This window comes from Taudactylus pleione, unplaced genomic scaffold (genome assembly GCF_031769625.1).
Source record: "Taudactylus pleione unplaced genomic scaffold, aTauple2 ptg000711l, whole genome shotgun sequence".
Classification (NCBI taxonomy): domain Eukaryota; kingdom Metazoa; phylum Chordata; class Amphibia; order Anura; family Myobatrachidae; genus Taudactylus; species Taudactylus pleione.
This window is the reverse complement of record NW_028285113.1, coordinates 14,113,999-14,130,937: the sequence shown is the minus strand read 5'-3', so window position 1 is coordinate 14,130,937 and position 16,939 is coordinate 14,113,999. Positions and strand designations below refer to the sequence as shown.

At 45.2% G+C, this 16,939-nt stretch overlaps 1 pseudogene; it reads right to left on the bottom strand.

Moving 5' to 3' along the window:
- Positions 1-15,412: 15,412 nt before the first annotated feature.
- Positions 15,413-15,531, bottom strand: LOC148477508 (5S ribosomal RNA; annotated as a pseudogene).
- Positions 15,532-16,939: the final 1,408 nt, after the last annotated feature.

The window sequence follows — 16,939 nt, the reverse complement described above, 5'->3', positions numbered from 1 at the left end:
GTTACATTATTAGTCAGTCTGAAACGTTACATAGCAAGTACCAGCGGCAGTTTCACCAGATATAAATACATCTTTTCCACACTTTCTCACTTTTTCGGAGGGTACGCCATCATAAAGTCGCTGATCTTATCGTTGGGATTTACAATGTTGACAGCAGGTCGACATCGATAATGTTGACATGGTTAAAATGCTAACATCATTCACGTTGACACCTGCAAAAAAAAGACATTGACAGAATGTCGACATTGAAATGTCAAGATTGGCATAATGTTGACATTTCCATTAGGGTGAGGCTTAGGCTTAGGGTTACCGTTAGGGATAGAATTAAAATAAAAACGGATTATCGACATTTAAACAATGCTGACGTCACTTCTGTGTCGGCATGCTGAATGTCCACAAGGGTTAATGTTGACATCATAAACATGTCCACATTACATCCATGCAGGGGCGTCAGATAGTTTTTATGTTGGGGGGGCAAGATATAAGCACAGCGCCTGCACTGCACGGAGGAGGAGGTGTAATGTGCAGTCTTTTAGCTTAAAATACTGCACCTCCTCCTCCTCCTCCATGCAGTGCAGGGGCCGCACAGCTTATCGCTATAATGCACAGCTCCTGACCGTCCACGGCCGCCGCTCCACTGGCGCCTCTCAAGTGTCAGACTGATGCCTGTGGTGCCTCCCGAATGTCCGCAAGCCGCCCCCTTGCTGTCCCCATTCTGGCACCTCTGTAACCATGTCAAAAGTCACATGTCGATCTAATGAATGTTGACATAATAAACTGTATAACACCTCTTTCGTACCTGCTCATTTGTACATAGATGGGAACAACAAGACAAGTCGAACATGTTGATGGCTAATTGATACCACCAAATAGAAGCAGTTATGAGTCACTGAGCTGAAGGGTTGTCCAAGTGACCGTTGCCAAGATATCTGGAGACCTTTTCATTGTAAGGTCAACACAATAATGCTTACTGCACACTTAAGCAGCTACTTCTGTAAAACCTATGTTTTCAGACAGACACAGGGCTGTAAATTGCAATTAGTGACAGCAGTTACAGATTTCAGTGAGGTAGTTGAACATAGGGCCTGAGCACTCGCAACCAGGTCGATGGTGGCCCAGAGCCCATGCGCACGGCGGAGCTGGCTCCGTCGTGCGCATGCGCGAGACCCGGATAGCAACGGGCAATCCGTCGCTCTGGGTCTCGCACTAAAGGGGGCATGCTGTCGATGTTGAGTGACAGCACGCCCCCTTTGGTGGGCGGGCCGGGGGGTGGCTGCCCAGACGGAGGCGTTCCCATGAGAACTCTTACCGTTTGGGGGCGGCCCCACTGACATCACTTGTCTGTTTGAGCCGAAAGCTCTCTGGGGCTTGCGGCCACGAGACCCTACCACAATGGTCTCATCACAAGCCCGATGGTCGCGATGGTCTTGACCATTGCGACCATCATCCGGACCGCTCGCATTAGCTGTGGGTGGCAACCCACAGCAATGCGAGCGGCCAGGAGGCCGCTCCATAAAAAAAAAAAAAAAGACGCCATGATTCAGAGCGAGCGCTCTTTCAGAGCGTCCGGCTCTGAATCAGGGCCATAGTTCATATGCGAGGCCAGGGTCGGACTGGCCCACAGGGGTACAGGGGAAACCCTCGGTGGGCCCTACTGCCTGAGGGCCCACCCCATCCTCTAGGGATCAGGTTCCAGACTGTGCACTTGAATTATACTTATCTTTCATTATACTGAACAGGACTGTGGTGTATTTTCCATAATGCATTGCTGTTATTAATCTGGTACATTATTATGCATGCACTAGCAGTATTTACTATATATATCTATTTTTAAAGGGACCCAGACCATCCACTCTCTATTGGTTAGCCAAGCCGCCTATGTGGACGCTAGCCACACCCCCTCTGGAGTCTGGCCACACCCCTAAGTATGGGCCCCTATCACTGTTAGCCCCCGGTAGTCCCTTTATGCCCCAGTCCGACACTGTGCAAGACGAAATCTGAAATTCTTCTGGATATCAAGGGCCTATCTAAAAGACAGCATAGTCGGTGTCAGTGTTTGCAACTTGTCTATGCATTGGCTTTCAGACTAAAACATAATTTGCTGTCCTGTGATAATTGCCGAGTGGCTCATAAAGATGATCCCCTGATTCTATTAATGTTTTATTTCTGAAGAACTATCAGCAGGGTACAGGAGAAGTCTCGACATTACAGTCACCTCTTTGTGGAGTTGGAGATTATTAGAATTCCAGTTGAGTTTATTATTTGCAGTTAATCTTTTGTTCAAACATGATTGAACTTTATGAACTCTACTGTCCATTAAATAACACTATAATGCAACAGGTATCATGGTCTGGACATTCATTCTTTGGTCACTGATAGTATCAGGCATACACCCATCTGTACAATAGTTTTGGCTATGAATAATCTGAGCCCATACTATGCTACATTGACACAAAAGCCAAATGTGGGATCTCAGATTTACAGATCCTGATGCTATATGTGTTTTCCAGTTGTCATGTGTACAGTATATGCTGTTTATGTGCTCTCTCAGTCTATGTGTGATTGTGGGCTTTATGTAACAAGCGTATGTAATATCAATGAGTATACATAGATGGACGTAAAATATTGAAACTTTAATAAAACTATAAATATTTAGCATATATCACACAATAACATATGAGCAATAAGCCTCATCCAAATGACTGTTCATATTAAACACTGCCTGTTCCTATAAATGCTTCCGGATAATAGATAGCAAGTTGCATTGATCTCAATTTGAGAAGACAGTATTGTCCAGCGGGTATATAATTACCAAGTCCTTACACCGGTAGAGAGATGGTCGTATTGACATAAAGTTCCATATGCTGCACTAAGAGCCCTCAGATGTCCACGGTGTATAAAAAGTGGTTTAATCCAAATAGAGATAAATAGATGTTTCCAAAAAACGATTCTGGTTCTTTTATTACCGGTAAGCTGGTCCAGGCTTGGTATAGCATCCAGTTAGAAGTCACAGAATCACTTGTTGGATAGACGCAAGGCAACTGACACGTTTCGCTGTGTAGGTATGACAGCTATTTCAAAGCTACACACATGTAATGGGCACTATTTTAGATAAATCCTAGATAAATTCATAGGGACCTACCTGATGAGGTCACCGTGACGTGGTAGGTGGGTAAACATCTTTGGCCAAACATGTACTAAGAACCTCAATAGAACACCATGTTAATTGATAGTTTATTATATATATTTTGATATTTAGTATTCTATGGGGCCTATTCATTATACTTTAAAGCTCTCTGGAGGTAGTTAGGTTTAGAACTCGCATGGAGTTCTACCTAATTACCGGAGGAATTCATCATTCCTCCTCCCCATAACTATCTATTCCGAAAAGCTGTCATTTTTGCGATGACAGCTTTTCGGGAAATATATAGTTATCTCTATCTATACAAACTTACCGCAGCTGGAATCCGTTCTGCGCATGCACTGTTACAATCGTAAAGCCAGCGGATGCATAGCACTGCCAACAGATGCGGTAAGCTTGTGTCCCCCCAAACCCCCTCCCCACCCCCGCTCACCTCCCCCCCATCCCCACAATTACCTTCCTGCTGCAGCGCCTCTGGCTCCGGTGGCTGTGCTGTCACGTGTTCTCCCAGCAGCCCACAGTACAGTTTAGAAAAAAAAAAACATTCAAACTTTATTGTGTTCTGCTGGGAGAACACGTGACAGCACAGCCACCGGAGCCAGAGGACGGACTAGAGTGCCGGAGGGAGACTCCGCGGGACCTCACCAGCTGGAAGCAGGTAAGTGTTACCTACTATACGCCACCTCACAGTGGCGAATAGTAACTCCATCAAATTCCGAAAATACATAATTTTCGGAATTTGATGAATAGCATAATTTCCATATCTCCATACTAATGTACTAATGTATGGGGAGTGTGGAAATTAATGCAGGCGGACTTAGCAAGGAGATATCAGTGATATTTCCTGTGTTATGTGTCTACATGAATACTAAAATAACGTTAATTAAGGAAAATGTCCTTAAAATCGTTATTTTAGTGTTGATGAATAGGCCCCTTAGTGCTTAGAGAGTGCATATGTATCCCCCACCCCTTTTTTCGTGTCTCTATATACTGTATGTCTGTCTACTTTTTGCCTTTCAGTACAAATACATGAAAATGTGATAGGGGCATTTACAATCCAGAATGTGGCCCCGAATATAGTCTCAGGACCCCAGCACCTATATGAAACTTTAACATTCTTATTTGAACAGTCATTTGGATAACGCCACAAAGATAATATCACTGTAAGACTTTGTTCCCAAGGAGAGGCGAGCACCAACTTACAAATATGTGGTGATGAATGGATACAGCCTTGCTGTCATTGTTCCAATGCTTTATAACATGAATCACAATCTGGCTACTGTTGCAGCTAATGTGTCTTAAACAAGGAACATTGATATATTTTTCTTTTACAACGTATTAGGATGCATCCACTAACAGCCAGAGACAATCACTAAATATTGTTCTGTATTAAATAGCAAACCCCTTATACAGCATGAATAATAGTCATGCTATTTATCTAATTAAAGGAGTTTTACTTTATTTAACAACTTTAATAAATCCCCTGCATTCCCAACAGTAGTACATTGTTGAGGTCCCTCCTCCGTGACCTCCACCACTAACTCTGTCTAGAAGGCTCCTGGATCACATATAACATCAGGATCTTGAGCGATAACACTGTACAACAAATTAATACCTTTAATTTGTTTCCTTTCTAAAAATAGTCATACATTACTAATTTGAGGTCAAGAAAACTAAAATGTTTTTACTATCTCTATTTTTTGAGCTACACTACTTGCACTATACTGTAAGTAGATTAGTAATATAGTCATAGTGAAAAGCAATTTTAAAATAATCTGATATTTTCTTGATAGAAAATAAATAACAGTTGTTTTAATTCATTCAATCACAAATAAGAACACAAAATGAAACAAACATACAGCATAGGAAACAAACATACAGCATATGAAACAAATATACAGCATAGGAAAGTACTATGTAATATAATGACCTATTCATGGGGGTGCTTTCACTTTGCTTGTCGCTTGTACTCCTCTTCTGGGGCATCTCTTGTCACTGTCCAACAGTAGTGATCACCTACCCTGATATCTTTGTTCCATTGCTGAAATGTCTTAGTGGAATCGCTCACTATGCTTGTCACTCAGTGCACCACAGTTATCTTGTGTGGGTAATCACGTGAATTGCATATATTTGAATAGGGGAGGGGACAAATAACTGATTCATTTAATTGGGTCATTAGGCCCCGCCCCCACTGCATGGAACGCAGATTGCTGGTAAGATTCTCTCCATTCTGCCCACTTCACTAGGAATACCCCTGCATCGTCATAAATGGGCTGTATCTCGGAACTCAGAGCTAACTGAGAGTTTTAAATGTCATATTCATTCTTTGCATGCTGACATCGATTAGAAGTAACTATTTTCACATCGGAAACATTTTCATTGTTGTGCAGTGTAATCTCTAGTGCTGCTTGGTTTTCTACATAGCAGCAGAGGCGTAACACGGAGCCACGGCGCACGGAACACACGCATGCTTCCGCAGCAGTACAAGTGTCGCCATAATGCTTGTGCAATTGGCAATGGGAAAACCATCGCTGGGGAAAGCGGTGACTCTTACTGCCATTGGGGTTATCACTGGCATTAAGATTTTTCTGACTTTATTGGAAAAAAAAAATTAAAATAAGATTATTGCGCTTACTTTCCATATACCTTTGTAATATAACTTCTGATCAGAAGCCAGCAGTACTCCAACACCATAAGCAGACGAGGAGGAGGAAGGTAACGGGTGACGAGGGCAGTGTGTGGCAGAGGGAAAAATGTGTTGGGGCTAATGTTAGTAAGAAGGAGAGATTGACTGAATTAATAAGAGCGGTAAAGGGACTCTCAGAGGTGGGTGTTTGGGGGGAGAGAGAGTAAAGGACAGACTCAGATAATGATGAGCCAATGAGTCTTACAATGAGACACTTAGGGCTCTATTTATTACAATCCGCATTTTGAATGCAGATTGTAGTGTGATATTGCGAATTCAGGCAATATCACAGGGATTTACTAAAAATCCCTTCCAGGGACAGTGCTTGCAATAAAGCTCTGTCCCTGCGAATCCCCTCCGCACACTTATCACAGTATTTTCGCAAAAAATACCGTGACAAGTGCCCGTGCATGTGCCGACCAGCCACCACTAAGCCCCACCCCACTAAGCCCCACCCCCCACGATCGCGACCCTTCGTGACCCCCCTCCCTTAATTATACTTACCTTCGGTGATTGGTGCTCCGGTGATGTCCTCCATGGCTCCAGTCAGCTGACATCCCATCCTGCCCTGGGACCCGGTTAGGTGATGAGCAGCTGACTGGAGGGTAGACATCACCCGTGCTCCAATCACTGGTCCCTGAACTCAAGGAAAGTTATTTTTCTTTATAATTTTTTTTTCCTTTTTTTTGCAGTGTATCGGCATGTGGTCTGTTTAGACCACACAGCTGATCACTGGGGCTGGCTCCGGGCTCTGCTCTGCCCATTAGAGTGGAGCAGGAGTCTGGTAACCGGGGAAGACCCTGGATAATGCCACCTCCAGGTGGCGTTATTATCACAGGGATTTCCCCGGTATTTTTTCAAAATTTATTTTTAGTAACTTTAGCCAGATCACATTTCCCATTACAATGATGGTAAATGCGATCTGATTACTAAAAATAAGTGATAATTAGGGGTTGGAGTAGAATTTTACGAATTCTACTCCAATTGCCCTGTAATAACTATAGGTGATACTAAAATAATGTGAAAAGGGTGTGAAAACACCCTTTTTCACTTTATTTTAGTAAAAGTAATGTTAATAAATAGAGCCCATAATCTTAGGATTTTCTGGATATTAGAGGGCAATTTCACCCCCACCATTCTAGATTAGCCAAGCCACTCGCTATGTTGAATTACTTCCTCTAGTGGAGTACCTTGTTCCAAAACCCGATTTAAGCAGACGCTCTGAGCCATTTGGAGAAAGATTAACTCCTGATTGTGAGGAGGCCTTTGCAAAAATAATTGGAAGGTTTGAAAAAACTTTGTACCCATGAGATAAAGGGGTATATTGATCATCCCTTCATTTCTACAAATGTAGGTGAAAATTTACATTTTCACCTACTTTTGTAGAAATTAAGTTACAGACCCATTCATCATTCCTGTATCGCAGGAGATATCACTGATGTCTCCTGGTTACAATACTCCCCCGATAATTTCCACACTCCCCATACTAATGTACACAAAAATATCATCCTTTCTTGATGCATGACCAGTATATCAACATCTGGGAGTGGAAAAGACCTTGGGCTTAATTAAGGACAGACTTTATTGGCCATGTATGGAGGAGATATACTGTAGATAATTATTGTAAGTATTTTGGGAAATGTATTCTAAGGCAACCCCTCCCTACAAAAACAGCCTCATTAGACTATCTAGCACCGGGCCTTTAGATTTAATATGCAAAGACTTTCTCTCCCTGGAAGCTAGAGTAAAAATAGAATGTACTAATTTAGCTGTGATGGATCACTTTACCCGGTATGCCCAGGCCTACAGATGTGCCCTCATGCATTGTGGCTTCAGTCAAGCTAAACAGTCCCTCTCTTTTGGTTCCGTGCGACTCAGCCGCGCCCAGCGTCTTTTTTGCCCAAATAAAACAACTGGAAGTGACAAAACTGCTAGATTGCACTGATCGATTTGATCAGCGATTGCGGAAGAAAATCAAACCCATCTACAATACTGGAGCTAGAGACCATCTGCTTCAAACTGGTGACAGAGGGCTGATTCGACAACTGGGCCTGGTGTGAAAACAGAAATGGGCAAATCGATGGCAAGAAAATCCCTTAATTGTATAGTGACAGAAAAGCTCCCAGACATCCTGGTTTATAAATTAGTTCCTGAGAACAATCCTGGTTCTATGGTTATATTCATTTAGCATTCAACATCATTTGCTGTTTGTAAGTGCTGAGGCTCTCCTAAATACAATTGCTGGTGGGATGCCTAGCGTGGTCCCCCCATCAATTAACTATTATTGGGAATGGATGAGTGTGACAGGATGGGCTTACTCTGCTACCTTTGTCAAGGGGTTGGTTTTACAGATCTGTCATGGGGTTCCCCTTATTGCATTTACAACAATCAGGGGCCCCAAGCAGAAAGTATGCCCCCTTCTCCCCCGCAATTAGGTAAACACACCCCCCCTCCGCACATCATTGCGGCATAGTCTGGAATGGACTGTAGCCCCAGCTGTGGCCATTCACCACACCAGCATTAAGGGGCCCAGCCAATTTCTCAGCAGCAGCTCTGACTATAATACTGTATGCAGAAAGCATATTGCACAGTCATTATAAATATGTTTTTACAGTGACTTATTTCATCCCATGTTCTTGCAGAGGATCCAGTCATAAGAAGGATTAGTTAAGTTCTTAGAAAAAAAAGTTTCAAAGACAATTGCAATAGAGTGTGGCTAACCACATACTACCCCAAAGTTAAAAACAAGATATAGGGACTATTAATGTATAAAAATACCTTATGTTGTAAAAATAACATAATAAATAAAATAAATAATGTCAATGAATAAAGAATGGCTCGCTTGTGCCTTGATTAGAATGCGCTGCATCCCTTGGCAACCAGATGAAACAAAGGGCCTGATTCAGAGGTGAAAGAAATTGTACAGCTGCACACAAGTGCACACAAGCGACCAGGGATGGACTGGGGCTGTATATCAGCCCTGGCAGTCTGCCCTGCACTTCCGTGTAGAGGGGGGCGTGCCGCGAGTCACGGGGGCTGGCCTCACGGTACGCCCCTGTCTCTTTTCGGCCCAGCACAGCCAACGCCGGCCCATTCACTCCTCCACCCCTTCCGGCTCCGTGAAATCTTAATGATTTCAGAGCCGTTGGGTGGAGGGCGGGGGTCTTTTGCTTCACCCCTCCTCGAGCCGGTCCTTGCAGGAGACTGTGCAATTCCGTCCATTTAAAATGCAAATGCAGAAGGAGGTGTCACACACGTCCTTGCTGCATTTGCGTGATCCCAGCGCTGCAACCCAGGTCACAGCCTGGGGTCACAATCAAAACAATCGTGACCATCGGTCGTGATTGTTGTCGATGTTCCATTGGCTAAAGCTTCCCACAGCCTGGCTTGGTCCTGGCATCTTGCAAGGCCAAGAAGTCTGCGTGCACCCACGCAGACCTTTGCCTCGTCTCTCACGGGAAAACGGGGGCAACATGCCCCCGTTTCCGGGAACGCTGCCAGGGAATGCCCCCGCTCCACCTCCCAAACGCCACAGCCTGTCAATCAGGCTGCAACTGGGACACACTGCGAGCGGGCTCGCAGTCGGAGGGCTGCAAATGCGCATTGCACCTGCTGCGCATGCACAGTCCTCCCACCATCGGAGATGTGCGCTAAGCATCAGGTTAGCGTACTGTATATCTCTGAATCAGTCCCAAAGTCCATCTGATACCCGACCAGTCAACGGTTGAAAGTAAATTACAATGGAAACAAAGCAAGAAGAATGCTGGATTTAATTTTAAATGGTCTTCAGGTTTTCTGTGCAGCTTGGAAAAAGAAAACAAATGCTGGGGTTACAGCACAATTGTCCCCAAAGAACCCTGTGATCTAAAATTCTATGGGGTAAATGTAATAGGCTGCGGATTTGAAACATCGGTGAGTTTGGTGCGAGACTGCGCGATATTTTAAAGTAGCAGTAGGCAAAATCAACCTGGTTTTACCTATTACTGTAAATGACTGCTACTTTAAAACGTCAGGCAATCCCGCACAGGATTTGCCGATGTCTCATAGCTGTAGCTTATTACATTTACCCCTATACATCAGAAGTATACATTAGGGCTTTGTGTTGATGCAATATTGCATAATGTGATCAAGGCTTCAGCCATGCAATATATTTGCTATTTAAGTTAAATAAAAATTTATACATATTCTCTAAAAAGAAAAAATACATATTTACATAATTATTTATTACATCAAATGCAGTGGTTAGCCGAAGGTAATGTCAGAATTGTGGCCCTGATTCAGAGCCGGACACTCTTTCAGAGTGCTCGCTCTGAATCAGGGCGTTTTTTTTTTTTTTTGAAGCCGGCCTCCTGGCCGCTCGCTAAGCTGTGGGTGACCACCCACATCTTTTGCGAGTGGCCAGGTGATGGTCGTGATTGTCGTGACCATCGGGCTTGCGACGAGACACTTATGGTAGGGTCTCGAGGCCGCAAGCCCCAGTGAGCTTCCTGCTCTAATAAAGCAGGAAGCTCAACTACTGACATCACGAGTGATGTCAGTAGGGCCGCCCTCAAACGGCAGGCGTTCCTCCGGGAACGCCTCCATTTGGCCAGCCACCCCCCCTCCCCGCCTACAAAACTGGGCGAGCTGTCGATCAACATCGACAGCCACCCCGTTTTGTTGCGAGCCCCGGAGCGAGTGATTTCTCGTTCGCTCCGGGGCTTGCGTGCGCACTGCCCGACCATCGACCCGCTTGCGAGCGCATAGCGCTTGTGAGCAGGTCTGAATCAGGCCCTAAGCGTGTAAATATTCAATGTATTATTGCTCAGTAAAATACTAATTACATTAGTTATGGTTCCTGCATGCACTTATGATAATACATATATGTTCTTAATAAATCGACATTAGAATGTTTCTAAAGAATCAACTGTAATAATTTCAGTGACATTTGATGGCTCGTTGGTTGGGTATGAATTGAATGACAGTAACAAGTATAGTCCTATACTAAAGGCCATACTGTAACATTTTAGTCTGAAATAGTAATAAGCACAGCAAGTGATAAACAAAACAATTCCGAAAATGTGTTGAAAACAAAATTGACAACTGGGACAAACTTGTCTTTTAAAGTGGTATTTTTTAACAAAATATACTAAGTATAATATATAAATAAATTAAATATAATGCTTGAACAACAAATTCTATAAAAAAAAATGAACAATATGGATAACAGTACATATATAACTTGTACATATATAACTTGTACAAATGTAAAACTTATTCTGTTTTCTTTTAAACCTTGGTAAAACTTTGAACAGTGATGACAGCTCAGCAAACATGTGAATAGGAACAAAATAAATACTTCTATTAAATATATAGAAACATTGTAATTTTATATTGTTATAGTGACAATTGTCACAGGGGCTTGAATATGGCTGATTGACAGTTAGAATATTGATAAGCAGAAGGTGGACAGTGGTATGTCAAACCTGACATGCCAGCATGCTAGTATTGCACTGTATAAAGCAGAGATGGGGAACCTCAGGCCCGGGGGTTGTATAAGGCCCCCGGAATCATTTGGTCTGGCCCTCTGAGCCTTTTTCTGCTAGCCTCATCTGGATAGCAGGGTGCCTATAATGGCACCCTGTGGCCAGAATCTATGCAGTAGTGCCACCTGGAGGGTCCTTAGGATGCTTCAGATGGTCACACCGCTGCCCTTACAGCTCCCTGGAGCATCTACTGGATGCTCCAGGCATTGCTGTAATCACTTGCGATTGTGGCCCTGTCCCGAGTGACATCACACAGAGGGGGTGTGGCCTGCACCAGGCCCGCAAATAATGTTATATATATATCAAAATGGCCCTCAGCAGAAAAAATGTTCCCCACCCCTGGTATAAAGCATCATCACTATCTCAGCCAGTGGCGTATCTATTATGCATACCTCCCAATATGACCTTCTCCAGGAGGGACACAATGCTCTGGTCCTGGACTTCCCTGGTAAGAGGCGGGGCTGCAGCGGAGTTCAAAAGTCAAATAGGGGAGCCACACCAACTGTCATTTCACACACTGCCAAACATCACTGGCTGGGACTCACTGGCAGTTGGTGTGACTCCCCTATTTGAATTTTGGACTGTGCTGCAGCCCCATCTCTGGAGCCTCCACCAATCATAAATTACCAGGGAAGTCCAGGACCAGAACATTGTGTCCCTCCTGGAGCGGGTCATGTTGGGAGATATGATAATGGGTGCCCCGCACCGCACACCCTGCACCCATATTAATTTAATCTCATCTGTCCATGGACCCGCGTCGGGTGTCAGGCTGCTCAGAACACCGGAAAGTGGCTGCGGCAGCCATTTTTCCAGTGTTCTGCGCATGTGCAGTAGACTCCAGGCACACTCTAGTGCCCGGAGTCTACTAATGCTCCGGTGGCTAGCCAGCCGCGTCAGTCAGCTGACGGCCACCGGGGAGAGAGGAGGGGGCCCCGCACGGGGAGTGCACACGGACCCCCTCCTCTCTTAAGACGCCCCTGATCTCAGCTTTACAACTTTAAGCATGATGGTACTGTATACTGTACCATGGTAAAAGATCTACACTAGGAGATATATTTACTAAAGTGCAGCGTTTTGAGAATTTGAGTTGTTGCCCATAGCAACCAATCAGATTCTACTTAACATTTATCTAGCACCTTCTAGAAGATAATAGCTAGAATCTGATTGGTTGCTATACGCTACATTTCCACTTCTTAAAACCCGCACTAGAGTACATATACCCCTTAGCATTTAAAATGGTGACGATCTTAGCATTTGGCAAACTGGCAATCACCTATTCCACTGTTTTCAGATAATGGTGAAGACACATGAGGGCTTTATTTAAACGGACCGGGTTGATGCAAATTCGGACAGAACCATCTTTCTTGACAGCCACAATCATTGCAGACACCCATGGAGAAGCATACCTCCCAACATGACCCTCTCCAGGAGGGACACAATGCTCTGGTCCTGGACTTCCCTGGAAAGTTATGATTGGTGGCGGCTCCAGAGGTGGGGCTGCAGCACAGTCCAAAAGTCAAATAGGGGAGTCACACCAACTGCCAGTGAGTCCCAGCCAGTGATGTATGGCAGTGTGTGAAATGACAGTTGGTGTGGCTCCCCTATTTGACTTTTGAACTGTGCTGCAGCCCCGCCTCTTACCAGGGAAATCCAGGACCAGAGCATTGTGACCCTCCTGGAGAGGGTCATGCTGGGAGGTATGGAGAAGCTTCTTCCATGGGGGTGATTTACTCCTAGCGCAGTGTTCCGATTCAGTTCGCTATGACTTTGTCATTATATGCCTCAAAGCACAGATGGTTGAAGCAATAGCTTAATTGAGACGCATGCAGGGCCCGACGGCCCATTACACAAGGTATGCATCCGCGTACGCCGCCAAGCTGTAAGGGTGCCATGTCCTGAGTCCCGACACTGTCCACCACAGAAGCCGGCATCACAATAAGTCACACTGACTTATTATACTATATCCGTTGCGCTGCCCGCCGGTGCCACCAGTGCAGCAGCCGCTGGCCTGAACACTGTTGGTGATTGACAGTACAGCCTGTACTGTCAATCATTGACAGTGTTCAGGCTGCAGCTAATCCGGCGGTGCCATGATGACCACTGCCTCCTCCAGTTCCCACTGTTTCTAAGACCATGGTAGAGCTTATTTCCCCTTCTTGCTAGGGACCTGGAAGTGACGTGAGTGCAGTTCATGCCCATGAAGGCCAACTAAAAAAGTAAGTTGTCCCCATTTAAACAAGAAAGTTGTCCCCTCGCAGGTTCGCTGCGCTAGCCACATGGTTATATTCCCCCTCTATGCCCACTTGGATGGTAGGGAATGACGCTGGACACTGGCTGATGATGTCAGGGTCCTCTCCGTGAAGGGGATTTAGACACTACCCTAAGACCATTCCACTGTCTCTTAGAATGCCTGTGCGGCGTACTGCGTGACGTAATCGCGGCCACGCCTGGCATTCTGGGATGCAGGGGAGAAAACTAAAGACATGGAGCAGCTTGGAGGACCGGGACACAGAGGAGCTGCCTCTCCCTGTCACTCAGTGCTATCTCCCTCTCCCTGTCACTCAGTGCTATCTCACTCTCCCTGTCACTCAGTGCTATCACCCTCTCCCTGTCACTCAGTGCTATCACCCTCTCCCTGTCACTCAGTGCTATCTCCCTCTCCCTGTCACTCAGTGCTATCTCCCTCTCCCTGTCACTCAGCGCTATCTCCCTCTCCCTGTCACTCAGTGCTATCACCCTCTCCATGTCACTCAGTGCTATCTCCCTCTCCCTGTCACTCAGCGCTATCTCCCTCTCCCTGTCACTCAGTGCTATCACCCTCTCCATGTCACTCAGTGCTATCTCCCTCTCCCTGTCACTCAGTGCTATCACCCTCTCCCTGTCACTCAGCGCTATCTCCCTCTCCATGTCACTCAGCGCTATCTCCCTCTCCCTGTCACTCAGCGCTATCTCCCTCTCCCTGTCACTCAGCGCTACCACCCTCTCCATGTCACTCAGCGCTATCTCCCTCTCCATGTCACTCAGTGCTATCACCCTCTCCATGTCACTCAGTGCTATCACCCTCTCCCTGTCACTCAGTGCAATCTCCCTCTCCCTGTCACTCAGTGCTATCTCCCTCTCCCTGTCACTCAGTGCTATCTCCCTCTCCCTCTCACTCAGTGCTATCTCCCTCTCCCTGTCACTCAGTGCTATCACCCTCTCCATGTCACTCAGCGCTATCACCCTCTCCCTGTCACTCAGTGCTATCTCCCTCTCCCTGTCACCAATTGCTGTCACCCTCTACCTTTCGTCAATCATTGCCATCACCCTCACCCACTGCTGTAACCCTCTCCCTGTCACCTATTGCTGTCACCCTTTCCCTGTCGTCACCCTCTCCCTGTCACCCAGTACTGTCACCCTGTCACCATCTCCCTGTCGTCACCCAGTGCTGTCACCCTATCCTCATCACCCAGTGTGGTCACCCTCTCCCTGTCGTCACCCAGTGCTGTCATCCTCTCATGGTCATCACCCAGTGTGGTCACCCTCTCCCTGTCATCACCCAGTGCTGTCACCCTCTCCCTGTCATCACCCAGTGCTGTCACCCTCTCCCCGTCATCACCCAGTGCTGTCACCCTCTCCCTGTCATCACCAAGTGCTGTCACCCTCTCCCTGTCGTCACCCAGTGCTGTCATCCTCTCCCTGTCATCACCCAGTGCAGTCACCCTCTCATTGTCTACCAAAGAAAAAGAAACAAAGAAGGACTTGTTGTTGGGGCACTCTTACATCAACATTTACATAAAATATAACCTTTAATGATAGTCCTTAAAATTATACAGGTCCCCTTGCTAAACAAACTTAATTTAGATTGGATATGGCGAAAATATTCAATAATCAAGGTAATCAATCTCCTACATTAGTGTGGTTGAAGTCTGACTAACGTGTAAATATCATTAAATATTTTTGTAGGAAGATAGTTACCTTAGTAACCCTGAAATGAGCAACCTCTTAGGTATAGGAACATTATCATATGAACACTTAGCTGTGTTACCACTCTTTCCCAGTCCACCTCCTATGTATCTCTACCTACAGCACCTGGTATTCCCAAGTGGTCTCCCATCCAAGTACTAACCAGGCCCAACACTGTATAGCTGCCAAGATCAGACATGATTGAGCATATCCAATATGGTATGGCTGTACGAGTGTCACTATTCGAGAGAGTATGCCCTGGTGTACACTTTGCAATAGTGTTTGTAGGACTATCTCGTGTGAGGAGTCCACTTTATTAAATATTAAAGTATAGCATGAGCGTACTTTCATTGTTTCACAGGTGAGTCATTGCAAATATGCTCCAGTCAAAAATATCACATATGTATTAAGTGGTAATCGTGCAGTTCAAAAATGCTGTAAAATATTTTACAGGCTTATTATTATATAAGTTCAAACAGATCTGCACGATTACCAGTTAATACATATGTGATATTTATGACTGGAGCATAGTCATTTTCAACGTAATTTTAAAAAAGGCCAAATACACTTAGAAAAACAAAATACTGCACCAGTTTACTTTGGGGGAGATGTTTTAAGCCTTGGGGCGAGATAAATCGAATGGAGATAAAGTACCAACCAATCAGCTCCTAACTGTCAGTTTATAGGCTGTGTTTGAAAAATTACAGTCAGGAGCTGATTGGCTTGTACTTTTTCTCTTCCCACTTTAGCTCTCTCCACGGCTTGATAAATCTCCCCCTTTATTTTTTTAAATGAAACAAAAGTTAGCGTGCTGACGGGCCTATTCATCAACACTAAAATAACGTTTTTAAGGACATTTTCCTTAAATAACGTTATTTTGGTATTCATGTAGCCACTTAGCACAGGAGATATCACAGATATCTCCTTGCTAAGTTCCCCTGCGTTAATTTCCACACTCCCCATACATTAGTATGGGGATCTGGAAACTATGTTATTCATCAAATTCCGAAAATTATAAATTTTCGGAATTTGATGCAGTTACTATTCGCCACTGTGAGGTGGCGAATAGCAGGTGAAACTTACCTGTATCCACGTGTGCAGGTCCCCCAATGAGTCCCTCCGGTGCTCTGCTCCGTCCTCAGGCTCCGGAGGCTGGTCGGACATGTGTGCTCCCCAGCAGAGCACAAGAAAGTTTAGAAAAAGAAAAAAATATATATATTTTTTTTCTAATCTGTCATGTGGTCTGCAGGGAAACCACATGACAGACCAGCAGGACAGACCCGGAGGCTGCTGCGCGGACAGATAAGTCGGGGGGGGGGAAGGTGAGCGGAGGGGGGAGGGGGGTGGTTGAGTCGGGGGGGGGGTACGAAACTTAACGCATCTGTAGGCAGTGCTGCGCATGCGCTGGTTTTACAGATGTAACAGCGCATGCGCAGCACTGTTTCCAGATGCGATAAGGTAGTGTAGGCAGGGAAAAGTATCTATTTCCCAAAAAGCTATCATTGCAAAAATGACAGCTTTTCGGAATAGATACTTATGGAGAGGTGGAATGATGAATTCCACCTATAATTAGCTAGAACTCCATGAGAGTTCTAAAGCTAATTATCTCCTTAGAATTTTTACGTTTAATGAATAGGCCCC